Source organism: Ictidomys tridecemlineatus, chromosome 9, assembly GCF_052094955.1.
Source record: "Ictidomys tridecemlineatus isolate mIctTri1 chromosome 9, mIctTri1.hap1, whole genome shotgun sequence".
NCBI lineage: Eukaryota > Metazoa > Chordata > Mammalia > Rodentia > Sciuridae > Ictidomys > Ictidomys tridecemlineatus.
Genome location: NC_135485.1, coordinates 40,681,833 through 40,709,147, shown reverse-complemented (window position 1 = coordinate 40,709,147; position 27,315 = coordinate 40,681,833). Strand labels below are relative to the sequence as shown.

Genomic DNA, 27,315 nt, shown 5'->3' with positions numbered 1-27,315 from the left:
CACCAAAGTCTAGGTTGCCCAAAGTCAAGCTTTATCTACTTAATAATCTTACCTCAAATTATTCTGATTATGCCACTGAACATTTGCTTAAATGATATCTTAATGTCATTACCCTCACATTTTTCTAGTGCATTTCTTCAATATCTCCAATTATAGTGCAAATAAAATACTTCCTTGCTTTTCAAGACTAAGCCACTGTAGGCTACTGCCCTCCCCACCCTAAGTCTACAAGGTAGGCACATGGAGGATGCTCAAGAATTAGATGAGAGCAGATAAATACATTAAATTCCACACAGTGGGTGACTATCTCCACCTAGCTCATTTTATGTTGAGTCCAGCATATAATAGTTTTGATAGGAATTTTTGTATAAATAAATACATTTTTTCAATAAGCCTTGTTATCTCCCCCCCCCCGCCCCTCCTTCTTTCAGGGCTGGAACAACCATTATCTCTGATCATTTAAAATCCTGCTTCCTTGTATTCATCACATCTGTAAGTATGTAATTGAAGCATTAACTTTTCAGTTAAATTCTGGCAGGGAGCTACAATCAATGATTATAGTCATCCCTTGGTATCTGTGGAGGACTGGTTCCAGGACCTCCTGCAGATACCAAAATCTGTGGATGTTCAAGTCCCTTATATAAAGTGGTGTAGTATTTGCATACAACCTACATACATCCTTGCCTGGTATACTCCAAATCATCTCAAGATTACTTATGATATCTAATACAAAGTAAATGCCATGGAAATAGGTTCTGTGCTGTGCTGTTTAGGAAATAATGACAAAAAAAATCAGTTATCCTGTTCAATAAGATGCAACGTTTAGCTGGATATTTTCAATCTGCAGTTGGCTGAATTCACTGATGTGGAACCCACAGATATGAAGGGCTGACACGCTTTCCTATTACTGATCAGTTCTAGGTCTAGGGAGCTGGTTGAACCTGATCAGATTATCCATGGATATTAGATGGTTCAATAGCATGGCTAACCCATAGTAATTTCAATCTTCTTTTGATATTTTATTGCCTATAATCTTTATGTATCAACACGGAAGGTGATGCATTTAAACTCCAAGTTTCTCTGCTGTCTTTTTTCAGGGTCATTGTCTGGTAACTGCACAGATTAACTATGAGAAAATATCTGTACCTTCCTGGGTGATGAAGACAGTTTCTTCCACTCTAAAAAATTTTCAGAGTGGTCTTCCATCGAGGCAAACTATTGGTGTAACTGGGAAAAGCTTAGAAAGTAAGAACATTTCTATGTGATCCTATTGCACAAACATTAGAATTTATTTCTGAGTTGAAATCATCTCATTCTGGGCCTGTATCTACCACATTATACTTAATTGTGTGAAGTAATGTTCAATATAAAAAAGCAAGAAAAATTAAAATATATTATTCATAAAAAGCAGGAGAAATTAAGGTAAGCCTTTTATTAAATATACATCTATGCCTCCATTTTAAGAAGTGGTAAGTATTCTATCTCATAAATGGATCATAAGGTGAATAGGTTTAAAATAAAGTCTGTAACAACAAAATATCCACTTTTTTTTTTTAAACAGGATCCACAGTTTCTCCAAAGATTTCATTCTCAGCTGCTAGAAAAACACCAGTCAACACAAAAAAACCCCAGCACCAGGTAAGATAAACAGATTGAAATTAATGTTTCATTAAAGTCTGAATCTTAGGTTCTTCTCTCTTAAAATATTGAAGATCATTGTCCTAGGAGATAAAGAATAACAAGATACAAATACCCTTTTTGTCTCATCTCACCTAGTAAGCATTCACAATTCCCATTTGTTTCTTTTATGGCTTTTAAGTCTCAGATGGTCTCAGAAGACTGCAAATGGATGATTACTTTTTCAGGCAGTTTCTAGTGTGAGAAATGCTGGTATCAAGTAGTCTAGCAAGCTAGACAAGATACATGAAAAGACTTTGTCCGTTCTTGGTGTTGCTTAATAATGCTCTTGATTATACTTAATTTATATTCACAGTAATTTATTAAATATCTATTTTGAGCTGAGTAAAACCCAGTCTTGTAAAGGCAGAGAGCTTTTAATCTCTATTAGATAAGTGAATCATGATCTGTAAACACCTCTATAGACTATAAATTATTTCTGAGTAAAATGGGATTCATCATTGTACATATATATAATCTATGAAACGACCTGGCCTGTTTCTTGCAAGGTATCATAATTTTTGTCTCAAGACTCCCTTCTCTGTGTCTCTGGCTGCTTCCATATTTGTATGTTATTAGAAACAAATTATGAAAAGGAATGTACACTAACAAGAGAGTTGTATTTGGTAAGTACATTGATACAGTTTAGTGCCATTCCTTAATGTCCCACAAAAACACCTGCTCTTAGAGACAAGGGCCTAAGAATACACGCTTCACTAGTGGGTGTTGTTAGCTATTCTTAAGGTTGATGGTGCCCTGCTTAGGCCACCTATCCTCTGAACAGCATTAGTTACTTCTTTATAATTCTTTGGTTGCTCAAATATGTATTGGGACCCTTCTCTGAGGTGCTGTTGCCCACTGCTTATGGCTTGGGTCCAAGGCATTTCCCTGCCTTTTCAAAGTTACAGTTTGGATAATCACTCCTGCGTATGTTCTGTGTTACTAGAGATTTTCCTTCAGACTTGAACTAACAGTAAAATAAGGTAACTTAGGTATAATTGGATTTGGGATGTCTTACATGATTGAACGAATTAAAATTACAAGCACTTAAAATTTGAATTACTTTAATAAGGACAAAATAGTCACTCCCTAAATTAATTAATATGTCATTTATTAACTGTCATTAAACTCGTGTTAATTAAATAAGATCGTAAAATTAAATTAAAAAGACGGATGATTTCCAAAAGCAGATGAGACTGCGATTTTAAAACTCTTTTAAAATTAGTTTAAAAGACAAGCACAACATTGGGTAATTCACCTGGGACTTGAAACAATAAGGTGATGAAAGACTATACAGGATATTGGAGCATGATGGGGGCAGGAAATTGCAAGGATTATTTTCCAGAGAATGACTATATAATATTTTACTATTTCGATGGTTAATTATAAATTACTGTGAATATTATTAACTTTTTCTTGGTTGAAAATTTGACACACTCAGTCAACTGTTGTTTATATGTCTACTGCCATTTATTGTGCTGGAAGCTGAGAATTTATCTGAACAAATATAGACACCTTTGAAAATTTAATGAAAACTAGAGACTCCTAAAAACTACCAAAACCAATATATCCATACCATTTTTTTACACTAACTCTCAGGAGGTATATAAATCCCTGCAATTAATTAAAGATCCCTAGGTCTATGGGCCTAATTTAAAGACACCTACTCCATTGAAGCTATTCAGGTAAGGAATAATCTGTGTATCTTAGGGCTAGTCACTTAACCTCCTAGGTTTCAGTTTCTTTGTTAAATGAGGGTGTAGATGAAAGCCTTATGTTTTGAAGAATCTAGGAGCCACAGATAATATAATTCCCAAGGGTTCCACCCCTTGTGACCTACATACTCAAGTCATGCCCTACCTGTCTATGGTACCACCCATTAATTTATTCTAATTATTTTTCCATTGAATGGATTAATCCACTGATCAGGTTATAGCTCTCATAATCTGATCATTTTACCTCTGAACTTTCCTGCATTATCTCACATGTGAGCCTTCAGGGGATACTTCATATCCAAGCCATAGCAATCTTTAATATCATTCATACCTGTTCATATTTTATATTAAAATGTGAACCATGTAAATATATTAATTCTTCAGAAATTAAGAATAAAATTATATATGTTTTATTAGCATTTTATTATAGTTAGTTTGGTAATGTAGAGGCTACAATCCCTAGACATGAAAGATTGAGTTTTAACATATTTAATTCAGGTAATTTTATCATTAAGAAACATATTTTTGGATTCCTTTTCTATAGACCATTTGATTACCCATACTGGACAATTCCTTCTCTTTTGGGTATAATTCTTATTTTTTTCTAGGCTATTTGATTTATTTACAGTTATCTGAACTTATCTGATGTAAGTTCTAGTCAAAGCCCAAAGCCTGACAACTGGAGAACAATGTTTAAATTCCTATCTGAATGCAGGCAAAGATTGATGTTCCTGCTCAAATGTCAGGGAGAGGGAAGGGGAGGGAGAGAGAGAGAGAGAGAGAGAGAGAAAGGGAGAAAGGGAATTTTCCCTCCTTGCATCCATGATGTCCACCCACATTGAGAAGGACATACAGCTTATCCAGTTCACAAACTGAATTGCTAATCAGTCAGAAGCACCTTCACGGAAACTTCCAGAGATAACACTTAACTAAATATCTGGGCACTCTGTGACAGTCAAGTTGACATATAAAATTCCTTCATACCTATTTACCAAAATCTCAAAATCAGTAAAAATTACCCTCATCCTTCATTTTGACCAAATTTTGGAAATTTTATTGGTGTTTTATAAACTGTAGTTTGCGGTTGTTTGTGTAACCATTGTTTAAAGTTAACTAAAAAGTAGAATAAAATAGAAACAGGTTTCTTCAAACATAATAATAATGGTAATATTTTCTACAATGTTTAAAGTATGTGTGAGCTGATTCTATGGTGCATACCTGTAGTCTCAGCTACATGGAAGACTGAGGCAGGAGTATTGCTTGAACCTATGAGTTCAAGTCCAGGCTGGGCAACATGGCAACATGGTCTCAAAAAAAAAAGTAAGTGTGTGTGTGTGTGTGTGTGTGTGTGTGCTGAATAACATACAATATATTTGTAATTATGGATCATAGTTTTTTTAAAAAAAAAGATCAAAAGCTACTGCATTCTATTAACTTTTGAGTATTATTGGAACTTGTATATTTTATAGATAGTTTATTTTAGCTAACCAAATGATGAGTAAGTTTTATTACTTATATTAGTAATTACTAATACCTATTACTCATTATGTATAATTAATAGCAATTATTATTTTCATTGATACTCAAGTTGTGACAGTGGCCAATGGGAAATGTTTGAAATTGACTGTTACAAGAATCATCAGTGTTGTGTGTATCAGAAGTTTTTCTCTTTTACTGCTGAACAAAATTAATTGTATCAATATCTCAAAATTTGTTTCTCCATTTTCCTTTTGAAGGACATTTGTATCATTTCCCTTTTGAAGAAATTATTAATAAGGGTGCTGCTAACATTTATGTATACATCTTTTTGTGGACATAGCATTTATTTTTCTTGGGTATTTCCATAAGAACTAGGACATTTCTTGGGCCGCAGAGCTGTCAGGTGTTTAACAAAGAAACTGCCAGGCAGTTTTTCAATGTGGTTGAACAGTTTTGATCTTTTAATGAGTTTTAAAAAAATAAGTGACAGCGGAATGCATTACAATTCTTATTACACATACACAGCACAATTTTTCAAATCTCTAGTTTTATACAAAGTATATTCACACCAATTTGTGTCTTCATACATGTACTTTGGATAATGATGTCCATCACATTCTACCATCCTTGCTAACCCCATGCTCCTCCCTTCCCCTCCCATCCCTCTTGCTAAATTACTGAGGCTGGCTTTGAACTTGCAATCCTCCCGCCTCAGCCTTATGAGCCTCTGGGATCATAGGTGTGCGCCACTGTGCCTGGTACTGTTTGTAGTTTTGCTATAAGTTTGCATGCTACACTCAGGAATTCTGAACATTTTCTTTTTTTAGGCTTCACATTAAAAAAAAATGGTGCATTCATATTTGCATATCTTGCAATATTAAACATGTCTGATAAAAAGGAAATTTCACTTTGGATGACAATGAGATCAAATCTTCTACTTACAGTTTTACATGTCTCATAATTGAAAGACTTCTCCATAGATGATCTTCTTCTCCTTCTCCTTCTCCCTCTCCCCTTCTTTCTCACTCTCTTTCTCTCTTCCTTTTGCCACTTCAGACTGAACCCAGAGGAGCTTTACTACTGAGCTCCATACCCATCCCTTTTTGTTTTTTTATTTTGAGACAGAGTCTTGCTAAGTTGCTTTAGGGCCTCACTAAATTTCTGAGACTGATCTTAAACGTCAATCCTCCTGTCTCAGCTTTCCAAGCTGCTGGAATTATAGCCATGAGCCACCATACCTGGCTCTACAGATGAGCTTCTGATCTGTATGTTTTGAAGCTGTTTGTCTCCACATTCATAACACAACACAGCCAGCTGAGTCCCAGCATGGTCACTTGGACTATTCATGAGAGAAATTTTATCTTGGTGGGGGCCAGCAGTAACCTCATTATGTAGAAAAGTGATGGACAACTATACCAGTATGTCCTATTGAATCCAAGCTAGATGTGGGTCCAACTCAGCTTCCCCTAAGTTGGTTCTCAAAATATCTCTGACTACTCCAGCACCATCCAACAAGATGAAAAATGTGGTGGAGGGAAAGTGGTAGAAAGAGAAAGCTAAGTTAAACAATTATGGTTAATATGCTTTACGTTGGCAAATTTTACAAAAATGTAAGCCCATGTGAATGTGCTTCTAGAGCTCCTATTAGGTCTTGTAAGGGGATTGTGCCAGTGAGGGGTTCTAGATCTTAAGATTCATTATTTCATGGTAATTACTTAAGATTAGAAATGTAAATAGAAACATGATATGTCCATTGTTCAATGACTACTCCCTGGGGGAGATATTAAATAATACTGAAACTTTGGAGTATTAGGTGCTGATGTGTATGCACATTCTCTAATATCATAGAAAACATGTGATTCTTTAGGACCAGGCACATATTATGTAGACAAAAATGTTTTAAAAATGTATATATGTGTGAGTGACTATTTTAAATAAGAGAAGATTGAGACTTTTATGAAGGACTGACATACAAATAACTTCTCCCTAACACTCATTAAACCTCACCATTAAAAATGTTGAGTGCCAGGGACTGGAGATGTAGCTTAGAAATCTTAATATTTCAGTCATAATACAGGTTGTATCTTTTTATTTCATTTAATGACTCACATTCACTCCGGTGAACAGTATTTCAATTAAAGTTTTGTGGTACAAATATTAAATAATTCTACTACATTTTACATTGAGTATTTTTAGAAAAAAGTTATCAGAAATTATTTTAGCAAAAAATAGCAAAAATTTTCAGATAATTATTTGCTCTGATCTGGAAAATACTTTTGGTACCCACATTTACATATTTTGACAGTCACGTGAATTTAATATAAAGAAAGCATAGTCTTGGGGAAAAAAAGATAAAATAGTTGTTTTGGAGGAAATTATTTACTTCATGACATAATTCAAATGCATAAAATGAAAATTATTTTCAGAAAAATTATAATAATTTTATAAGAATATTAAAACATGATTATCACTAAAAATGGTTGGAGACTATGCTTAGTAATGTTATCAAGTGTATCCAATATTCTAAGTTTGATCATGTTCATTGTGATGGAATAGGTCAAGACAAAAATTTGGGATTCTGAGGAATGATCTCTTGGATAGTCAAATTGGGTTAGCTGGCATTTTTAAGTTGATAAAAATTATGCATCTGATTTGCACATTTTAAATGTATGATAATGTTTACATGTGACTCATCTTATTTTGTTTAATTAAATAAAGTTATTTATGCAAAGCACTAAGAACATTGCCTGGCACAAAGAAAACCATTAGTGTATTAGTGCAACCTCCTACCTCCTAATTAAATTTAACAAAGATATTAGATACATACTATTGTTCTCAAAGTTATGCTAAACTTTTTAATTAAGAAAACATATCTTTTTGTATAACTTTTAAAAATATAAGTTGAGCTTATGATTTTAAAAAAAGCCTGGAGAATAACGTTCAATCTAACAAATATGCATTCAAGTTTTAAGCTATGATCAGCAGAAATAAAAATAATCTTAAAATATTATAATTTTGTCTCTTGCTTTGGGGAATCTACAGCTTTGCTGCTGTGATTTGAGAATAAAACTATATGTAAATAAGTACTTTGTTGCTTTATATAAGTGATTAGTAGATGGCCACTTACAGTAGGACAGTAAAGTGACCTGCAGTGGTCAGATTATGATGGGAACTGAAATCTTAATGAACGCAAAGGATTTGGATAGGAAGTAAAGAAAGAGAGGTCTTCCTGAGAGAGCCAATATTTGCTCATTCATAAGGAGAGAAAGTTTAAATTAAAGCTTAACTCGACCTTTTTAGAAACTTATCTCATAATGATATAGATTGGACAGGTAAGTCATCTCCCAGGGTTAGAAAACTGAATGGTAACTATTTTAATCAGCTTTTTCGTTGCTGCAACTAGAAGACCCTATCAGAACAATTGTAGAGGAGGAAACGTTTATCTTGGGGCTCACAGTTTCAGAGGTTTCAGTCCACAGGCAGCTGGCTCCATTCCTCTGGGCTCAAGGTGAGGCAGGACATCAATGGTAGAGGAGTGTGGTGGAGGGAAGCAGTTCACATGATCATCAGTAAGCAGAGACACTCCACTCTCCAGAAACAAAATACATACCCCAAAGGTACACATCCAGGGACCCACCTCCTCCAGCCACACCCTACCCACCTTCAGTTACCACTCAGGGATTAATTCACTGATTGGGTTAAGACTCTCATAACCCAATCATTTCTCCTCTAAACCTTTATTGTCTCACAATGAACTTTTGGGGGACATCTCACATCCAAACCATAACAGAAACCCAAGATTGAATGCCAAATGTCAGGAGGGACTTGGGTTAGAAACAAGCTGGATGAGATAGTTGAGGATCTACACCAGTCCATATAGGATGAATGAATCTTATGTTCAGGAACCTTTACCTTGGAAGTCTATTTTCCCTTTCACATTTTCTAAATCTCTCTTTAAAAAAAAAAAAAACTGTTTGCTCATCTCAGACATTCTAGAAAGAAAAAAAGGACAAGAATATTTCTTTATCTATGTGTGGACCGCCATACTTTGGGGACTTAAATGGGAGTGATAGAAATCAAGAACCCAGAGGGAGCCACAGTCAGAAGGCAGAATGAGAGATGGGCAGTCACCTCTCTCATTCCTTCCAGAGCTTGGGGGTGGGGTTCCTATGTTTTATTTGAGTGAGTGGCTATCTATTCCCTTTCTTGTTCCCCACTGAGCAGAGTGGTAAGAGTGTGAACAAAGAGGTCTTGAGCGAGACATAGAAGAAGGTCCAAGTTCTGACCCTTTTGCTTATGCAACCTGGGAATAATCCCAGAAGCCCAGCTCCACCTGACAGCTGCCTCCGCTGGTATCATCCCCTCCCTGCTCAGGATGCTCAGGCCTGCCTCCTTCCCACCTCCCGACTGACAGCTGTACTTGCTGTTGGCTCTGCTCCGATGCTCCTCCCCGCACAGTGCCTGGCACTGGCAGACCCTTTCTCATTGTTCCCATCTCAGGTTCCTATGCTATTTCTTGCACGGGGACTTTCCATTCACATGACCTCTTCTTACCTAGGCTCTCCCACGTGTCTTGGTTCACTCTTTAGTGCTTGTCCTGCTTTCTGAAATCACCTTCTATATCTGTTTGCTTTCTTGCTTGTTGTCTGGCTCCCTCCCTCTAGGTTTTTGGCTCCAGAGGACCAGGTGCCTTATTTGCTGCTATTCTTCACACTAGCATCTGGCACCTGGTAGGCACTCAATAGATATTTGTTGAATTAACTGAATGTGACATGAAAGAGAAATTCAGTTATATAGAGTGCATGAATGCACAGGTCTGCACATGTCGGTCTATGCCTTGATTTATTTCACAAAGGGTTTGTGATAGCCTACAAGAAGCACCTGGTCTTGAGTGTAGGAGTCATTTGTTTTCTCATTTTATTAATGCTTATGTCATTTTCATAGTGATTTACTTTTTCAATTGCAGTCAAGGGTATAGATTTCACTTTCTGGTCCCCAAAGACTACCCAAAATGACCACTTGTTTTCTTCCTGTCTGATATACTGTTATTAACATATTACTATAATTGCTGGTTATTTATCAAATCAGGCACTGTTTCAATTTATTTCTTGTACTGGTAGATACAATATAAAAATCTAAGAGTAAATAAAAACAAACTATATACTTTATCAGCAAAAAAAAAATGAATGAGTTTTCTTCAACTTCGAGAGTCAATATTTCCATGATGTGAAATTTTAGTTAGTAAATTTACAACCCTGTCATTATTCTAACCAGTGGAGATAGGCATAAAGAAGTCAGATTTTAAAAATTTAAGTGAAATAATTATAAGGAAGATTGTCAGCTTTCCAATTGCCTGCTATCATCCTGCAAGAAATCCTTTTGCCATTCAAAATTAGAAAATGTGTATCTAATTGGTTTGTTTTTTCCTGGTGCATTGGAAGAATAGCAATCCGTCATTACTGTGGAGTCTAGGGAAACCCCACTAGTGTGGTTTTCAGTAAGTTGCTTATATTTTTATTTATTTTGTTTCCTTGTCTGTGAATTTAGAGACTTAGATCCTCAATCAGGCATCAACTTCTAGCTCTGAAATTCCAGGATCCCTTGACATTTCTGCCTTCTTTTCTCCGTCTCCTTTAGTTATGTTTCAGAGAATTCCAATAGCTAATTAAAATAACCCTTTTTGAGTTTAGGACAATCAGAGAGCAAGTTTCCCACAGAAGAGACGACGGGCAATACTCTTGCCTACTGGGAACCTGCCAGTGCATGTCACAGTCACAACCATCTCAGACACAAGTCTGACCTGTGGATCACGGTCCGCTTGTTGGAGATCTTGTTCCAAAAATAAACACAGCATGATATGAGTCTTACCTCTCGAAGTTAAAGAGTCTTTCAATTAGAACAGACCATTTTCAACCCTATCTCAACATTCAAGCAGCATGTACAAGAGGTTGTTTTTATTATCTCGTCTGAGATGCAGTTTATCTCAAAGAATAGTCTATGAAACTCAAGCATTGGAATTCCTCCCCATGTATGGCTTAAATGCAGATTCCTTGGCTTCACTACCCACTGAATCAGAATCTGGTGGGAGGAGATGGTGCCTGGGATCTACAATTTTCACACATTCCCCAGATGATTCTTATTCTTACTCAGGTTTGGAAAATACCATCCTAACGAATTGGAAGTAATTTCTCTCTAACGTGTGTGTGTGTGTGTGTGTGTGTGTGTGTGTGTGTGTGTGTGTGTGTACACATACAGTTTGTAGCAGGTGTCAAAAGTTCTTTCCTTTTTTAAGGCTGAAGAATATTCCACTGTGTGTGTAGACATGTTGCTTATTCCTTTATCCATCAGTAGAACCTTGCATCGTTTCCAGCTTTGGGCTGTTGTGATAATGCTGCTATGGATGTACAAATATCTGCTCATGTTTTGAATTTCACTTCTTTTGGATGTATGTCCCAAAGTGGAATTGCTATATCATACAATGATTCTTGTTTTTAATTTTTGAGGTACTGTCCTACTATTTTTCATTCTGGCTGAACTTTACACCCCTACCAACAGTGCACAGATGTTCCAGTTTCTCCATATTCTCATCAACCTGTTATTTTTAAAGATCATTAATGTTTTGATTTGTTTGTTTCAGGGATCTTCACCAGCAACATGTTTTGTTGAGATAAGAGTTCTGGAACGAGGTGGAATTTTTGTGAGTTTCCTTTAGTTTATTACTATAATTTAATTCTGATTGAAGAAAAATATTTTACTTCATAGATCTCTTTATTTAAATAAATGCATAGAGTACAATAGAATTTATGGTTTTCAATTACACATGGGCTATAATATAGCAAATCCTGACTTATATCATGCTACGAATAAAAGCAAACACGTAACAGTGTAGATAGTAATCTGCAGTTTACTATGCGTCACATTTTGCCTCTCTTGATCTCCATAGCTTCTCCACGTAGCTTCTCCACTCTACGGCCAGCTATTGTTTTTAAGAATTTGACATTTGATGTTTCTGCCTTCTTTTCTCTGTCTCCTTTAGTTACATTTCAGAGAATGCCTGAACTCAAATGCAAATCTGATTATTTCACTTATGAGGTTTAAATGATTTCCCAATGCCCCCAAAAAAGTTTAACCTCCTCTGCGTGGCACACCATCCCCTCCAGCCTGCCTCCACTTGTGACTTTCCTCTACCTCATGTTTCAACCAAATCAAGCTACATGTCGCTGACCACAACACCAATACGTTTTTTACTCTGGCTAGAACACCCTTTCCAACATCACCCAGAGTGACATTCCTAAGACTCAGCTGGAGCATCACCTTTTTCATGATACCTGTCCCACCTCTTTCTACGATGTGATGGAGATGTCTTTTCACTCTATCTCCCACCAAGTGGAAATGACCTCTCCTTTCTGCTCACTGTGACCAAGACAGTTTTTCTTTATAGTACCCACCATGTTTTACTGCATTGTTTTATGTGCCTGTCTGTCTCTCTTTCTAGACTATGGGCTCCTTAAGGGCAGAGTCTGAATCTAGTTTAACTGATATGTCCCAAGGGATTGGCACTTACTAGATACTCAATAAATGCATTTAGAAGGGATAATGAAAGATGGATGAGTAAATACAGGTGGGGTGGGGGCAGGTAAGTGATGACTGAATTGGATAGGATAGGTATTAATATTCCTTCAAGACTAAAAGTGATTATATGAGCTTCCCAAGGTCATGCCACAGTAATTTGGGCCTGAAACTCAAACTCAGATCTTCTAATGGAAGCCTTTCCCTCTCTACAGTATTTCCCTATAAATTTCAAAGGCTTGAGTGCTCTACCATTGAGACATAGCTCAATGGTAGAGCACTGTCTAGTGTGTGTGAGGCCCTGGGTTCAATCTCCAGCACTGCAAATAATAATAACACTAATAACAATAAAAATAATAAATTTTAAATGTCAACAATTAAAACACTGCATAAGAGGACAGTAATATGATTTCTTAAATTATTGAGTCTTTTAAAATAGATAGATATAATCTAATCTGATTCTTTCAACACACTTAATTGGATTTCTGTTTCCTTATGTTCCCACCTTGTCTCATTTATGAAAGATTTTATTAAGATTCAGTCAGGGCTCCATGTGGTTTTGTTAATAAAATATTGATATTAATATCATCCATATTCAAGCTGTCACAAGAATTTGCAAATTCTCCCTTCACAGTGTATTTTGTAATGCTTTCTCTCCTCCATTCTCCCTATTTCCATCCCAGTGGTGGTGAAAGTAGCAGGACATTGGATCCAGAGACACTGGCCTGCATAGCCTTCTTGCAATGGTCATTCCCTACTTATGTGACCATATCCAAATCATCTCACCTGTATAAACTTCAATGACCTCATCTACAAAATAAGAATAATTATATCCACTTCACAGCAATTCTGTGAGTATTGAGGCAACATGTCCCCCAGTGATTTGCACATATTCAGCATGCAAAATATGTCAATTTCTTCATTATGTGACTTTGATTGATTAAAATTAGCTCTTTGCAACTAGACATTAGCTCTTTGCAATTTTTTTTGTTTTGTTTTGTTTTTCTTTTGGTACCAGAGATTGAATTCAGGGGCACTCAAACACTGAGTCACATCCTCAGTCCTATTTTGTAGTTTATTTAGAGACAGAGTGTCACTGAGTTGCTTTAGTGCCTTGCAGTTGCTCAAGCTGACTCTGAACTCGCAATTCTCCTGTCTCAGCCTCCCAAGCCCCTGGGATTACAGGTGTGCGCCACCGTCCTGGACTTGAAGATCAAGTCTTGTCTTCCAAAGCAGACTGGGTTTTCTTGAAGGCAAGATCACATTTTATTCATCTTTCCCATAGTCTCACACATTCTCCATAAATATTTCTTGATTGCTAGCTATTTTTCTCAGACATGTATATTTATAAAATACTTTTCAGTAACTTATATGGGTTATCATTAACTAGAAGCCTCAAATGAAGCAAGACCTTTTTCTAGCTCTTCAAGTGGTTGCCACAGACATGAGATGACTGATTATGGCCTTTGCATGTTGTCACTGGGCTATGTCTCTATGGAAGAGGCGCAGACAGAGGATAAGAATAAAGCTTATTTGGTTTCACATTATCTGGCTTTTAGACTGACTCCATTCTTGATGAGCTCTGGAGGAATGAGACTTAAGATTAGATTATAGTCCTCTCGCAGCCTGCTATTAGAGTCTAATATATACTGCACTTACTTTTCAGTTTGCATACATTTGATTGAAACAACGATTTTAAAGTGTGTATTTACATGTACTCTCATGGTCTAAACAACTATCAGTTTTAGGGGGAGGCTGTCTGTGCTGCTTTATAAAAAAGGAGGACTCTCCCATTCAAGTAACCAATAAAGGAAAAACTACAGTAAGGGTTTTATGTATGTTTTCTTAGTTGATCCTTATAATGAATCTATAAATTAATGATTAACTCCATTTTTTAAAATTTAAAAACAATGAAAACAAAATTTGGTCTCTATAAAGTTAAGGATTAGTCCAGTATCTTACCTTACAGAACCAGGAATTGATTCCCAAATTCCTGCTCTTATAACAATATTAGTATTTTGCAACCAAAAGTCAAAAGATAAGAAGATGGAAACAAATAAGATAAAATGATGCACATGAATTAAAATAATAACAAATTCCATCATAGGCACAGGTAATATAATGCTTCCCAAAAAGTTCATATTTAGTTGTGGAAGATGGCAGAGGATAGATTCCCTGACCATTCCATAGCCCAGAAAGGAAACAGAGAAAGAACAGATGATGAGAGAGGTGGCTGATAGAGTAAATAATCTAAGACTCAGTATTGGACAGTTTGAGACTTGGAAGGACTTGAAGTTTGGTTACTGGAGCAGAAAATAAGGAAAGAAATCCTTAACCTTGAACCCAGATCAGGATAGTATTGGGAGGGAGGAGTAATAGAGAGAGAGAGAGAAAGAGGGAGAGCAAAAGCCCATAAGCTTACTTCCTTAATAACAGCTGGAAAGAAAAACAGACCAAGTTGAAATGCGACAAGAACAGCAAAGACAGTGAAAGAGATCAGGCAGTTAAACTCAAATTGTGGACTGAAAGCTGAACAGAACATGGTGGCCATTTTGTAGACTCCATACCTAGCCAGCCTCCCCAGAAGAAATAAAATCAATGCAGCTTCTCTCCATCTTTACATAGCAACAAATAAAACCGGGGGCATGCCTCTGAAATGGGATGTCTCAATAATCCATCTAGAAGGATTTGTAGAGGGATTGCTGCTTGCTGAAAGTTACTCAAACCCCCTTCCCTTCACCACAGATATGGAATATTGTGGGTGGAGCAAACCCAAGAGCTACTCACTCCTGGGGAGCACTGTCCCTAACCTAGTGCTCCATAAAAATTCTGTGGGAGATCAGGCAAAGATGGGAATAAACGCCCAGGATTCACTACTGTGGTCAGTAAGAGCTCAGAGACAGGCAGACCACCTGACTCTCTTTTTCAGCCACAGGGAGGATGGTAGCCCCGTGATGTATATCAGCCTGGGCTGAGGCTTCTTTGCCTCAGATGACCCCCAGAGAGCTCGAAATCTCAAACCCCACAATTGCAGACAGCCACTGGGCTCTATACCACTTTAAAGAAAACCCTGTGGAGGGGAATACCCCACAGCAGTCAGAGTGAAAGTCCTGAGCCCTGCATCCTGTACTCTTGCACCCAGTAGAAAGAGACAACACAGCACCCTCCAACACAGCATGTACACTTGGTGCCTAAGCTGATGATCAGGAATCGGTTGGTGAGAAATTCGTAGCACCAAAGAAGTAGCTCCTATTCCCCAGCACCTCTAGGAGGATCCAAAGCTGCATAGTAATGGGCATCTTCTAAATGTCCCCAATCCAAGAAGACTCAATAAGTTTTCTCCACATTGGCCTGGATTATCAAAAATAGCCCTCATGTCAATTTTGATCATAAGTATATTACTCTTCATTTTGATTTGGTAGTTGTTCCCTAGTATTAAATATTGTGCCCTCAGTCCATCTGTTTGTATTTCTTCCAATGTTTTAAAGCATTAATTGGAATCATCCCCTTTTTGTTTTTCTATATCAGGTTGACACTTGCTTCTCTTAGTCCCTTTTTCCCTTTCTTACATTACCTGCTGCTGCCTCAAATTCACCCCTCCCATCCATCTTTTCCTTCTTTTTTCTTGGCTTGTATTATTATTTCCTGTCTTCTCTTTATTTATTTTTCTTTTGCTCATTTTTACTCTCCTCTCCTTTTCTGACCCTATATAGTGTAATAGTAATATTACTAATTTCTCAACCTATTCCAGGACATTACTATAATTTTATACCTGGATTAGAGGAACTGTGGAGTATGTTATCAACAAGTTTTTGTTTTTCCTAAGTTTGATCAATACATGGCTTTGCTCTGAAGTGTCTGTAGTAAATAGGTTTTAATGTCTTCTCTTAAAGTGGTGCTGATACTGGGAAAAGCAGAAGACACGTGTTGAGTGAAAGTATCAATACCTGGATGTTTGCCCAGCCTGGAGTGCTTAAGAGAAAGAAGCTCACTAAATGGTCCTTTGCATAAAAGTAGAAGTGACAATCATCCCAATAGATGGGTAGACATACAAGCAGTATGAAAAAGCAAAGGAATAAACCACCCCAAACAACCCACAACATTGACACCACAGTGGAGGAAATGTCAGAGTAAGAATTTAAAAAGTTCACAGTTAAAACATTCAGCAATCTAAAAGAAGATGTAAGGAATAAACTTAGTAAACATAGGAAAAGGAAGACTATTTCAATGAAGAGATAGAGATTCTGAAAAAGAATCATACAGAAATCCTTGAAGTGAAAGAATAAATTAAATTTAAAATTCAATGGAAAGCATCAATAGATTAGATCACTTTAAGGTAGATTTTTCAGGCCTTGGAGACAAAGTATATAATCTTAAAAATAAAAGTTGACAATATAGAAAAGAGGTTTAGAGACCATCATTAGAATATTCAAGAAATCTGGGATAACATAAAGAGACCAAATCTAAAAATCATTGGAATGAGTGAAGAACTCCAAAATACAAACTAAAGTAATGCAGAACATTATCAATGAAATAATATCTTAAAATTTTTCAAATTCTGGGAATAAGATGGAAATCCAAATATAAGACGCATATAGAAAACCAAATAGGTAAGATCCAAAGAGATCCTCTCCAAGACACATCATAATTAAAATGTCTAATATAAAGAATAAGGACAGGATTTTTAAAACTGCAAGAAAACAATGGTAAGTTACATTTAGAGGTAAACAAATTCAGATTTCAACTGATTTCTCAACCCAAACCCTGAAAACAGGGAAAGTTTAGAATAATATATACCAACTCCTGAAAGAAAACAGGTGCCAACCAAGATTGCTTTATCCAAGCAAAATTATCCTTCAGAACTGAAAATGAAATAAAAACCTTCAATGATGAGCAGAAACTAAAAGAATTCATAATTACTAAGTCTACACTACAAGCCATATTCAATGAAATATTTCATACAGAAGAAATGAAAAATAATAATGAAAACCAGCACAGAGATACAGCACACTAGAAGAACAGTTAACTAAAGGAGAATCAAGTTTGAATTAAGCATTAGAAATAAGTAAAAATGGTAGAAAATAAAAATCGACTCTATAATAACATTGAATGTAAATAATGGTCTATAGTCTCTAATCAAAAGATATGGATTGGTAGATTTGATTAAAAAATAAAACCTAACTATTTGTTAAAAAATAAAACCTAACTATTTGTTAGTTATAAGAAACTCACCTTATAGGAAAAGACATCCACACGCTGCAAGTGAAAGGATGGAAAAAGATATATCATGCACCATTTACATGAGAGTAGCTACACCTGCTTGCTTTCAGTTAATGGAAACTGAAAGCAAGCAGGTGTAGCTTCTCTCATATCAGATCAAGTAGACTTCAAGTCAAAGTTAATCAGAAGAGAAAAAGAAGGTCACTTCATACTGGTGAAGAGAATCATCTAATAAAAATATATTGTAAATATTTGCCTCACACAACAGTGCAACTATGTACATAAATCAAACCCTACTTATTATAAAGAACTAAATAGACCACAATAGATAATACTGGATGATTTCCATGCACCTCTCTCACCATTAAGTAGGTCATCTATACATAAATTAAGTAAAGAAGCTTCAGAAAAAATACCACTAATCAAATGGACCTAATAGACATCTATTGAATATTTCATTCATTCAACCACACTTTCTTTTCAGCAGCACCTGAAACTTTCTACAAAATAGATTATGTTTTAGGGCATAAATCAAACCTTAGCAAATACAAAATATAGAGATAATTGCTTGCATCCTATTAGCTCATAATGGAATGAAATTAGAAATCAATGATAAGATAAAAAATAATTTTAACAACTCAAGATTAAATATTACACTTTGAATGAGAAATGGGTCACAGAAGAAATCAGGAGAGAAATTTAAAAAATCTTAGAAGCAAATGAGAATAGAGATAAAATATATCAAAACCTCCGAGAAAGTATGAAGGCAGTTCTAAGAGAAAGGTTTATAGCACTGAGTTTCTATATTAAATAGATAGAAAGATACCAAATAAATAGTCTAATGTAAACCTCAAGACCCTACAAAAAGAAGAAAAAATTCCAAAATTAATAGAACAATGGAAATAATTAAGATCTTGATAATTATTATTGACAATAATAATAATAAAAAGGATCAATAAAACAGAGTTAGTTCATTTAAAAGATTAACAAGATTGATAAACCATTAGCCAAACTAACCAAAAGAAAGAAAGAAAAGACCCAAATCAACAAAATTAGAGATGAAATAGGAAATGTCACCATAGATACTTCTGAAATACAGTGGATTATTAGAAACTATTTTGAAAATTTTATTCCAATAAGCAATAATGTGTTGAAGATACTGAAAAATTTCTAGATACATATGACTTACCCAATTGAACCAGCATGGTACAGAAAACTTAAACATACTAATATTAAGCAATGAAATTGAATGAGTAATTAAAAGTCTTCTAACAAAGAGAAGCCCAGGACCAGATGAATTTTCAGTGAAGCCTCTATTAGACCTTTAAAAAAGGAACTAATGTCAATCCTCCTCAGATGATTCCATGAAACAGAAAAGGAAGGAACACTGCCAAATTTATTTTATGAAGCCATTACTATGATACCAAACTAAAGACACATCAAGGAAAGAAAACTTCAGGCTAACATCCCTGATGAACATAGATAGAAATTCCTTAATAGAACATCTAAAAACCACATTAAAAAACACAGTAAGGGAGCTGGGGGTTGTGGCTCAGTGGTAGAGCACTTGTCTGGCACATGTGAGAAACTGGATTCCATCCTCAGCATCATATAAAAATAAATAAACAAAATAAAGGTATTGTGTCCATCTACAACCAAAAAAAACCAAAAACAAAAAAACCCCACCACATTAAGAAGATAGTACATCATGATCCAGTGGGGTGGGGTTTTATACACAAATCTATAAATGTAATTCAAGTCATAAATAAAGTTAAGGACAAAAATCATATAATTATCTCAATATTTGCAAAATAAGCATCTGACAAAGTTCAGCAACCATTCATATTTAAATCTCTAGAGAAACTAGGGATAGAAGGAACTTACCTCAACATTGTAAAAGCTGTAGATGACAAATACAAAGCCAACATCATACTGGACAGAGAAAAATTGGGAATATTTCCTCTGAAATTAGGAACAAGACAAAGATGTCCATTCTTACCACTTCTATTCAACATAGTCCTTGTAACTCTAGCCAGAGCAATCAGTCAAATTATCGCTATTTGCTAAGGACACGCTCTTATATCTAGAACTGCACCCCCCCACACACACACACAAACTCCTCCAGAAGACTTTATAGAGCTGATAAACAAATTTGACAATGTAGCAGGATATAAGATCAACATACATAAATCAACTGCTTTCCTTTACTTCAATTGTGAATATGCTGAGAAAAAAAAATCAAGAAAACTATCCCATTCACAATAACCTCAAAAAACAAAAACAATAGCAACAAATGACTTGGGAATAAATCTAACCAAGGAGGTGAAAGACGTCCACAATGAAAACCACAGGATACTGAAGAAAGAAATTGAAGAAGACCTCAGAAGATGGAAATAATTAATATTATCCAAGTGGTTGTACTACCAAAAGCATTATACAGATTTAATGCAATCCTCATCAAAATACCAATGCCATTCTTCACAGAACTAGTGGGAAAAAAGGCCTAAAATACATTTGGAAGAATAAGAGGCCCAGATGAGACAAAGCAATCCCGAGCAAGAAGAGCAATGCTGTAGACATCACAGTATTGGACCATAAATTATACTATAGAGCTATCATAACAAAAACAGCATGGTATTGGCACCAAAACAGACACAAATCTAATGAAATAGAAGACACAGAAACAAATCCCCATAGATAGAGCCACCTGATACTTGACAAAGGTGCCAAAAACATACCCTAGCGAAAAGATACCTTTTTAACAAATGGTGCTGGGAGAACTGGAAATCCATATGCAGAAGAATAAAACTGGATTCCTATATCTCACCCTGTACAAAAGTCAACTCAAAGTGGATTAAAGACTAATGAATTAAATCAGAAACTTTGTAAATACTAGAAGAAAATGTAAGTTCAACACTCTAACATATTGCCACAGACACCAACTTCCTTAACCAGACTCCTAAAGCACAAGAAAATAAAACCAAGAATTAATAAATGGGGCAGCATCAAATTAAAAAGCTTCTGCACAGCAAAGGAAATAATATAAAGCATCTAGAGAGAACCTACAGAATGGGATATCTTAGCCACCTACTCCTCAGACAGGGGATTAATATACAAAAATATATGAACAACTCAAAAACACCAAATAAAACAAATAACCAAATTAATAAATGGGCAAAAGAATTAAACAGACACTTCTCAGAAAGATGAAATATAAGTGACCAACAAATATATGAAAAAAAAAACATTCAACACCTCTAGCAATCAGAGAAATGCAAATCAAAACTACTCTGAGATTTCATCTCATTCCAGTTAGAATGGCAATTATTAAGAATACAAATAAAAATAATTGTTGATGAGGATATAAGGAAAAGGGTATTCCCATGTATTGTTGGTGCCACTGCAAATTAGTACAACTCCTCTGAAAGCAGTCTGGAGAATCCTCAAAAAATTAGAATGGAAACTATATGACCCAGCTATCCTACTCCTCAGCATATATCCAAAAGACATAAAATCAGCAGACTTGTAGAGATGCAGCCACATCAATGTTTATAGCAGTACAATTTCCAATAGCCAAGTTATGGATTCAACCCAGGGGCCTATCAACAGATGAATGGATAAAGAAAATGTGATATTTATACACACAATGGAGTTTTACTTAGCCATAAAGAAGAATGAATTATGACATTTGCTTTCTGCCCATGGACGCCGCCGAGAAAGCATCGTTCAAGTCTCTATCCCTGCTGCCATCATGTCTAAATCAGAGTCCCCTAAAGAGCCCAAACAGCTGCGGAAGCTATTCATCGGAGGGCTGAGCTTTGAAAAAACTGATGAGAGTCTGAGAAGCCAGTTTGAGCAATAGAGAACACTCACGGACTGTGTGGTAGTGAGAGACCCACACACCAAGTGTCCCAGAGGCTTTGGTATGTCACTTATGCCACTGTGGAGGAAGTGGATGCAGCCATGAATGCAAGACCACACAAAGTGGATGGAAGAGTCGTGGAACCAAAGAGAGCTGTCTCAGGAGAAGATTCTCAAAGACCAGGGGCCCACTTAACTGTGAAACAGATCTTTGTTGGTGGCATTAAAGAAGACATTGAAGAACGTCACCTCTGAGATTATTTTGAACAGTATGGGAAAATTGAAGTTATTGAAATCATGACTGACCGAGGCAGTGGAAAGAAAAGGGGCTTTGCTTTTGTAACTTTTGATGACCATGACTCTGTGGATAAGATTGTCATTCAGAAATACCATTCTGTGAATGGCCACAACTGTGAAGGGAGGAAAGCCCTGTCAAAGCAAGAGATGGCTAGTGCCTCATCTAGCCAAAGAGGTCGAGGTGGTTCTGGAAACTTTGGTGGTGGTCGTGGAGGTGGTTTTGGTGGAAATGACAATTTTGGTCATGGAGGGAACTTCAGTGGTCGTGGTGGCTTTGGTGGCAGCCATGGTGGTGTTGAATATGGTGGCAGCGGGATGGCTACAATGGATTTGGTAATGATGGAAGCAATTTTGGAGGTGGTGGAAGCTACAATGATTTTGGCAGTTACAACAATCAGTCATCAAATGTTGGACCCATGGAGAGTGGAAATTTTGGAGACAGATGATCTGGACCTTTTGATGGTGGGGACCAATACTTTGCCAAACCACGAAACCAAGGTGATCATGGCGCTTCCAGCAGCAGCAGTAGCTATGGCAATGGCAGAAGGTTTTAGTCCTGCCAGGAAACAAAGCCTAGCAGCAGAGGAGAGCCAGGAAGTGACAGGGAAGCTACAGGTTACAACAGATTTGTGAACTCAGCCAAAGCAGTGGTGGCTGGGCCAAGCTGCTACAAAGAAGACATGGTTCAGACAATACTCCTGGGTATGGGCAAAAAGACTCGAGGACTGTATTTGTGACTAATTGTATAACAGGTTACTTTAGTTTCTGTTCTGTAGAAAGCATACAAAGGGTTTTAATGTAGACTTTTTTTTGCACTCATGCTTTGATTGCTAAATGTAATAGTCTGATCATGACGCTTTAAAAAAAAAGAAGAAAGAAAGAAATTATGACATTTGCTAGTAAATGGATGGAACTGGAGAACATCATGCCAAGTGAAATAAGCCAGACTCAGGAAGTCAAGGGTCAAATGTTTTCTCTCAGATGTGGGAGCTAGACCAAGGAATGGGGAATGAGGAAAGAAACACCATGAAAATAGAAGAGTGATCAGTGGAGTAGAGGAAGGAGATTGAAGGAACGAGATTAGGGATGGGAAAAGAGAAGAACAATAGAATGCAATTGACCAAATTAGGCTACATACATATATGAATATGCACAGTGAATTTCACCTCTATGTATATCTATAAAGCATTACTTTAAAACAACTGTAAATAAACAGAAGGAAGACCAGTAGAGGAAAGGGACCAGGGGGAGGGAGGAGGAGAGTGAAAGCGGAAGCACTGAAGACAGAATTGGAGCAAATTGTATTTCAAGCTTTTATAATTATGTCAAAATGAATTCTAATAATATATATATAATGAATGTATAATGAATTCTAATATTATATATAACTATAATGTACTAATAAAATTTATACACACACACACACATAATATTGAGATATATTAACTGAGAAATAATTACAAAATTTTCTTCTTTTTGACAGAACCTATATTTTTTCAAAAAGAATATTAGATGAACCAACCTTTTTGTTTTATAATCACATAATGCTTACTTTGAAAAGTTTTTCCCTCCTCAAACCTTTGCTTAATAGACCTTAGGGCATTTAGCTTCTGGGTTCAGGCTTTTCAAACTGGCTTGTAATTTCTTGCTTAATTGAGGTGTTCACTTTCCTGTGTCAAAGTGAAAGCTGAGTATTAAACACATGGTTACCAATGTCTGCCCTGTTCTCGGCTTCTTCACTGAAGAAAAAATGTATGAATATTTGTCTCTTAAGTTAAGAAATAAAAATCATGTATGGGTTGAAAGTAGGAGTCATACATATTGATAACTAAGTAAATGGGGATTATTTTATATCATCTGCCCTCCTGAATGAGAATTTTTCTATCTTACAAGTCCCAACCCTAGTCCAATAATCCCCACAAGTAATACTCATTCAGTTTTGCCACTAGAACAAATTTCTTAAAGCTTAACAAAATGGATTACTTGCTTTGGTTATGTTAAGTGATGTTTTAGTTGGCAATGTAGTTCATTTCCTGTGAATATTTGATTCTCAGATTCATATGGATTTTAGAGTACTCTCACATGGTTTAGTTCCCACTTTATTTGACTCTTAAAGAATCAAGTGTAGGTCCATCGCTACAGTGGAATTACTTTTTAAAAATCATGTTTCTTGGGCTGGGGATATGGCTCAAGCGGTAGCGCGCTTGCCTGGCATGCGTGCGTCCCGGGTTCGATCCTCAGCACCACATACAAACAAAGATGTTGTGTCCGCTGAAAACTAAAAAATAAATATTAAAACTCTCTCTCTCTCTCTCTCTCTCTCTCTCTCTCTCTTTAAAAATAAATCATGTTGGGCTGGGGATGTGGCTCAAGCGGTAGCGCACTCACATGGCATGCGTGTGACCCGGGTTCGATCCTCAGCACCACATACCAACAAAGATGTTGTGTCCGCCGAGAACTGAAAAATAAATATTAAAAATCCTCTCTCACTCTCTCTTTAAAAAAAAAATCATGTTTCTTATTTGACGTGCCTTTGAAGTTAAATGATTTGAGTTCTCTTTCAATTACAGGGCTTGGAAGAAACAGTGGGAAAACCTTGTGATCTTCATTTGTGCTTGGTAATAGCATGTCATTTTTCCAAAATGATGTCTGGTCATTCTTAGAAATGCCCTATGCTATGTCCATTTAGTCAGCACACAGGAGCTCACGGACAGGACACAGCACTCTTAGCAGCATCCTATGTGTAGAAGTCCCAAGAGATTCACAGAAATCATAAAACTTCTAGTTCAAAATTATTGAGATATTTTAAATAGGATTTCAAATTTTTGAATTTGCCTTGGATTTTTTCTTTCTTTTTTTTTAAGTAAATACTTTTTTTTCGTGTGCTATTTTCATGTTACACATATTTGAGATTTACCCATGTTAACTGAAACTTTATGGAGTTTCCTAGGAGTAGTCCTTTAGGCTCCCCTCACCCCCTTCCTGAGATTCACAAAAGTTTTCGAACACATAGAATAGGAAGGAATCTTTCACGAAGTTTGAAACTTGCATAGCCAGAGCCATCCCTGTGTTTGTACAACCCATAATGAGGAGGTAAGGAGGTAGCTGCAGAACTCTTGGCTACATGGCCAGCCTCTGTTCTCCTAGCAGCCATCAGCAAGGAAAGCATTTGCACTGAGACAAAGGAAAGAGCTCAAGAGACACTTACATAATAAGAGACTGCAGTCCAGGCAGCATCCAACTAAGAATATGCCAGTTTTCCTTTTTTCAAAATCTGAAAGAAAAAAAAATTGTTTTTTTTTTAGTTTAGTCTAATCCACTCCTGCACTGCTGTAGAAAGTATTTTAGAGGATCAGGATCCTATGTTGGGATACTTTGGCATTGAATAGAACCAACTAAGAAGGAGTACAAGTTGCAAAACAACAAAACAACAAAAAACCTTGGCAAACCTTAAGGAGACAGAAATTTTAAATCATTAAAGAGAGATGAGGTCTGATGGGAGGAAGTGTCCGGTGCCGTGTTCATTGCTGAATCCCTGGCACACTCAGACCCAACTGCAAGGGCAAAGTGTAAACAGAAGTCAGAAGCACAGAACCTGAACCAACATCTGGACTGGAATGCTATGTCCTCCTGAGGGAGAATTCATAGTTAACGTCAGAACCATACTCCATGTCACCAGCACATTGTTATATATCTAACTTTTAAAATTGATTATTTATTTTAATTAGGTATATATGACAGCAGAATGCATTTTGATTCATTGTACACAATTGCAGCACAACTTTTCATTCCTCTGGTTGTACATGAAGTAGCGTATGGGCAGTCATACACGTAGACAGGGTAATGATGTCCATCTCATTCCACCATCTTTCCTGCCCCCCTGTTCCCTGCCCACTCCTCCCTCCCCTTTGCCCCATCAAAGTTCCTCCATTTTTCCCATGCCCCCTCTCATTATGGATTAGCATCCCTTATCAGAGAGAACATTTGGTCTTTGTTTTTTTGGGTTTGGACAGTATCATGCTTCACTTAGCATGATATTGTCCAACTCCATCCATTTACCTGCAAATGCCATATTTTTTTCCCCTCCACTCATACTTTCTTTTCTTGGTACTGGCCATGGAACCCAGAGCCTCACACATGCTAGGCAAATGCTCGACCACTTAGCTACATCCACAGTTGTTTATTTTCATTTTTTAAAATTTTTGAGACAGGTTCTTGCTAAATCACCCAAACTGGCCTCAAGCTTTCAATTCTCCTGCCCCAGCCTCCTGAGTAGCTGGGATTACAAGTACACATTACCATACCCAGTTGGCATTTATATTTTCTAAATTAACCCTTTTGCACTCCTTATGTAGAATCTTATCTCTTAAGGTATTGACAAGGAAGGATATCAGAAGTAGAAGGACCCAAATGACCTTACAGTTGCCACCTGGTTCCCAGATTAGGTAGCTCAGTCCATAGCTCCTCCTACATTCAACACATTCACGTTGATTGATTAGGCCCTTGCATGGGTGGGGCAAGTTAACTTTTTCAAGTCCATGTTTGATCCGGCACTACATTTCCTTTGTGTATTAAATAACTAAGCATTCCATATTTTTTTTTCTCTCTTCTAGATTAGTGAAGGAGCAGAATGCATTTTTATTCCGAAAAACTTATTTCTAGCAGAAGCCAGCACTGAATTCAGGAGAGCAGCTTTGGAGCTGGTGTGTCCTTACCCCACAGAGGAGGCCATTCAGGAGCACCTGACCACACAGCAAGTGTGGAATGAGTACAAGGCCAGACTCCTGGCACAGCACCTGAACGCAAGAAGCAGGGCCACTGGTAGAGCTCATTTTTGTTTTTAATGAAAAATTGCCGCAGTCTGGCTGGGCACAAGATCACGAGCCACTCACAGCTTTGTAGATTCAAACAGCAATTCTTTATTCCCGAACTCACACCGGCCTCTACACACGTTCTGGGGAAATCCAAGTTCTGCCCGCAAAATTCACGTACTCCACCAGGCTTTTAATCCCCAAAACTTTCTGAATCCCACGTGAACTCAACGGGAACTCAGGCAGCAGGATATGCCCTATTCCCAGCAGGAATAACCTTAAACCTGGAACTGCCCTAAATCCAGATTGTCCTAAACCCAAGGAGCGGGATACTTCCTAAAACCTGCAGGATACACCCTAAACCTGGATCCACCCTGGTCCTTGAGCAGGGTCACCTTTCTCAAACATACATGCAATGTCACAGCGAATGTCCAAGGCAAGTCCATTTCCACGAGTCCTTCCTCTAAGCAACATGGGGTACGCTGGCAACGAAATTTCGATGCGTCATTCCTACTTGGCACTGGCCCTCAGCAAAAATATTAAAAGACATTGAAATACATAAGTGAAAGTTCAAATGCTCGAAGACCTGCCTTTACAGAGATGAGGGTACAGGATATATATATGCAGTGTTGCTCAAAAAGATGATGTCACACTCTAATTTGCTCAGAACTGTATCTTGGTAACTG

At 36.8% G+C, this 27,315-nt stretch overlaps 2 long non-coding RNA genes and 1 pseudogene across 2 annotated transcripts; all 3 read left to right on the top strand.

The window, feature by feature from the left end:
• The first annotated feature begins 1,075 nt into the window (after positions 1-1,075).
• Positions 1,076-11,570, top strand: LOC144366507 (uncharacterized). Its single transcript, XR_013425569.1, has 3 exons — positions 1,076-1,245; positions 1,562-1,638; positions 11,509-11,570. It is a non-coding gene; the product is annotated as an uncharacterized LOC144366507 (long non-coding RNA).
• Positions 11,571-21,396: 9,826 nt separating this feature from the next.
• LOC101971681 (heterogeneous nuclear ribonucleoprotein A1-like) lies at positions 21,397-22,387 on the top strand (annotated as a pseudogene).
• Positions 22,388-24,388: 2,001 nt separating this feature from the next.
• Positions 24,389-27,111, top strand: LOC144366506 (uncharacterized). The gene is made up of 2 exons (XR_013425568.1): positions 24,389-24,436; positions 26,432-27,111. It is a non-coding gene; the product is annotated as an uncharacterized LOC144366506 (long non-coding RNA).
• The last annotated feature ends 204 nt before the right edge of the window (positions 27,112-27,315 follow it).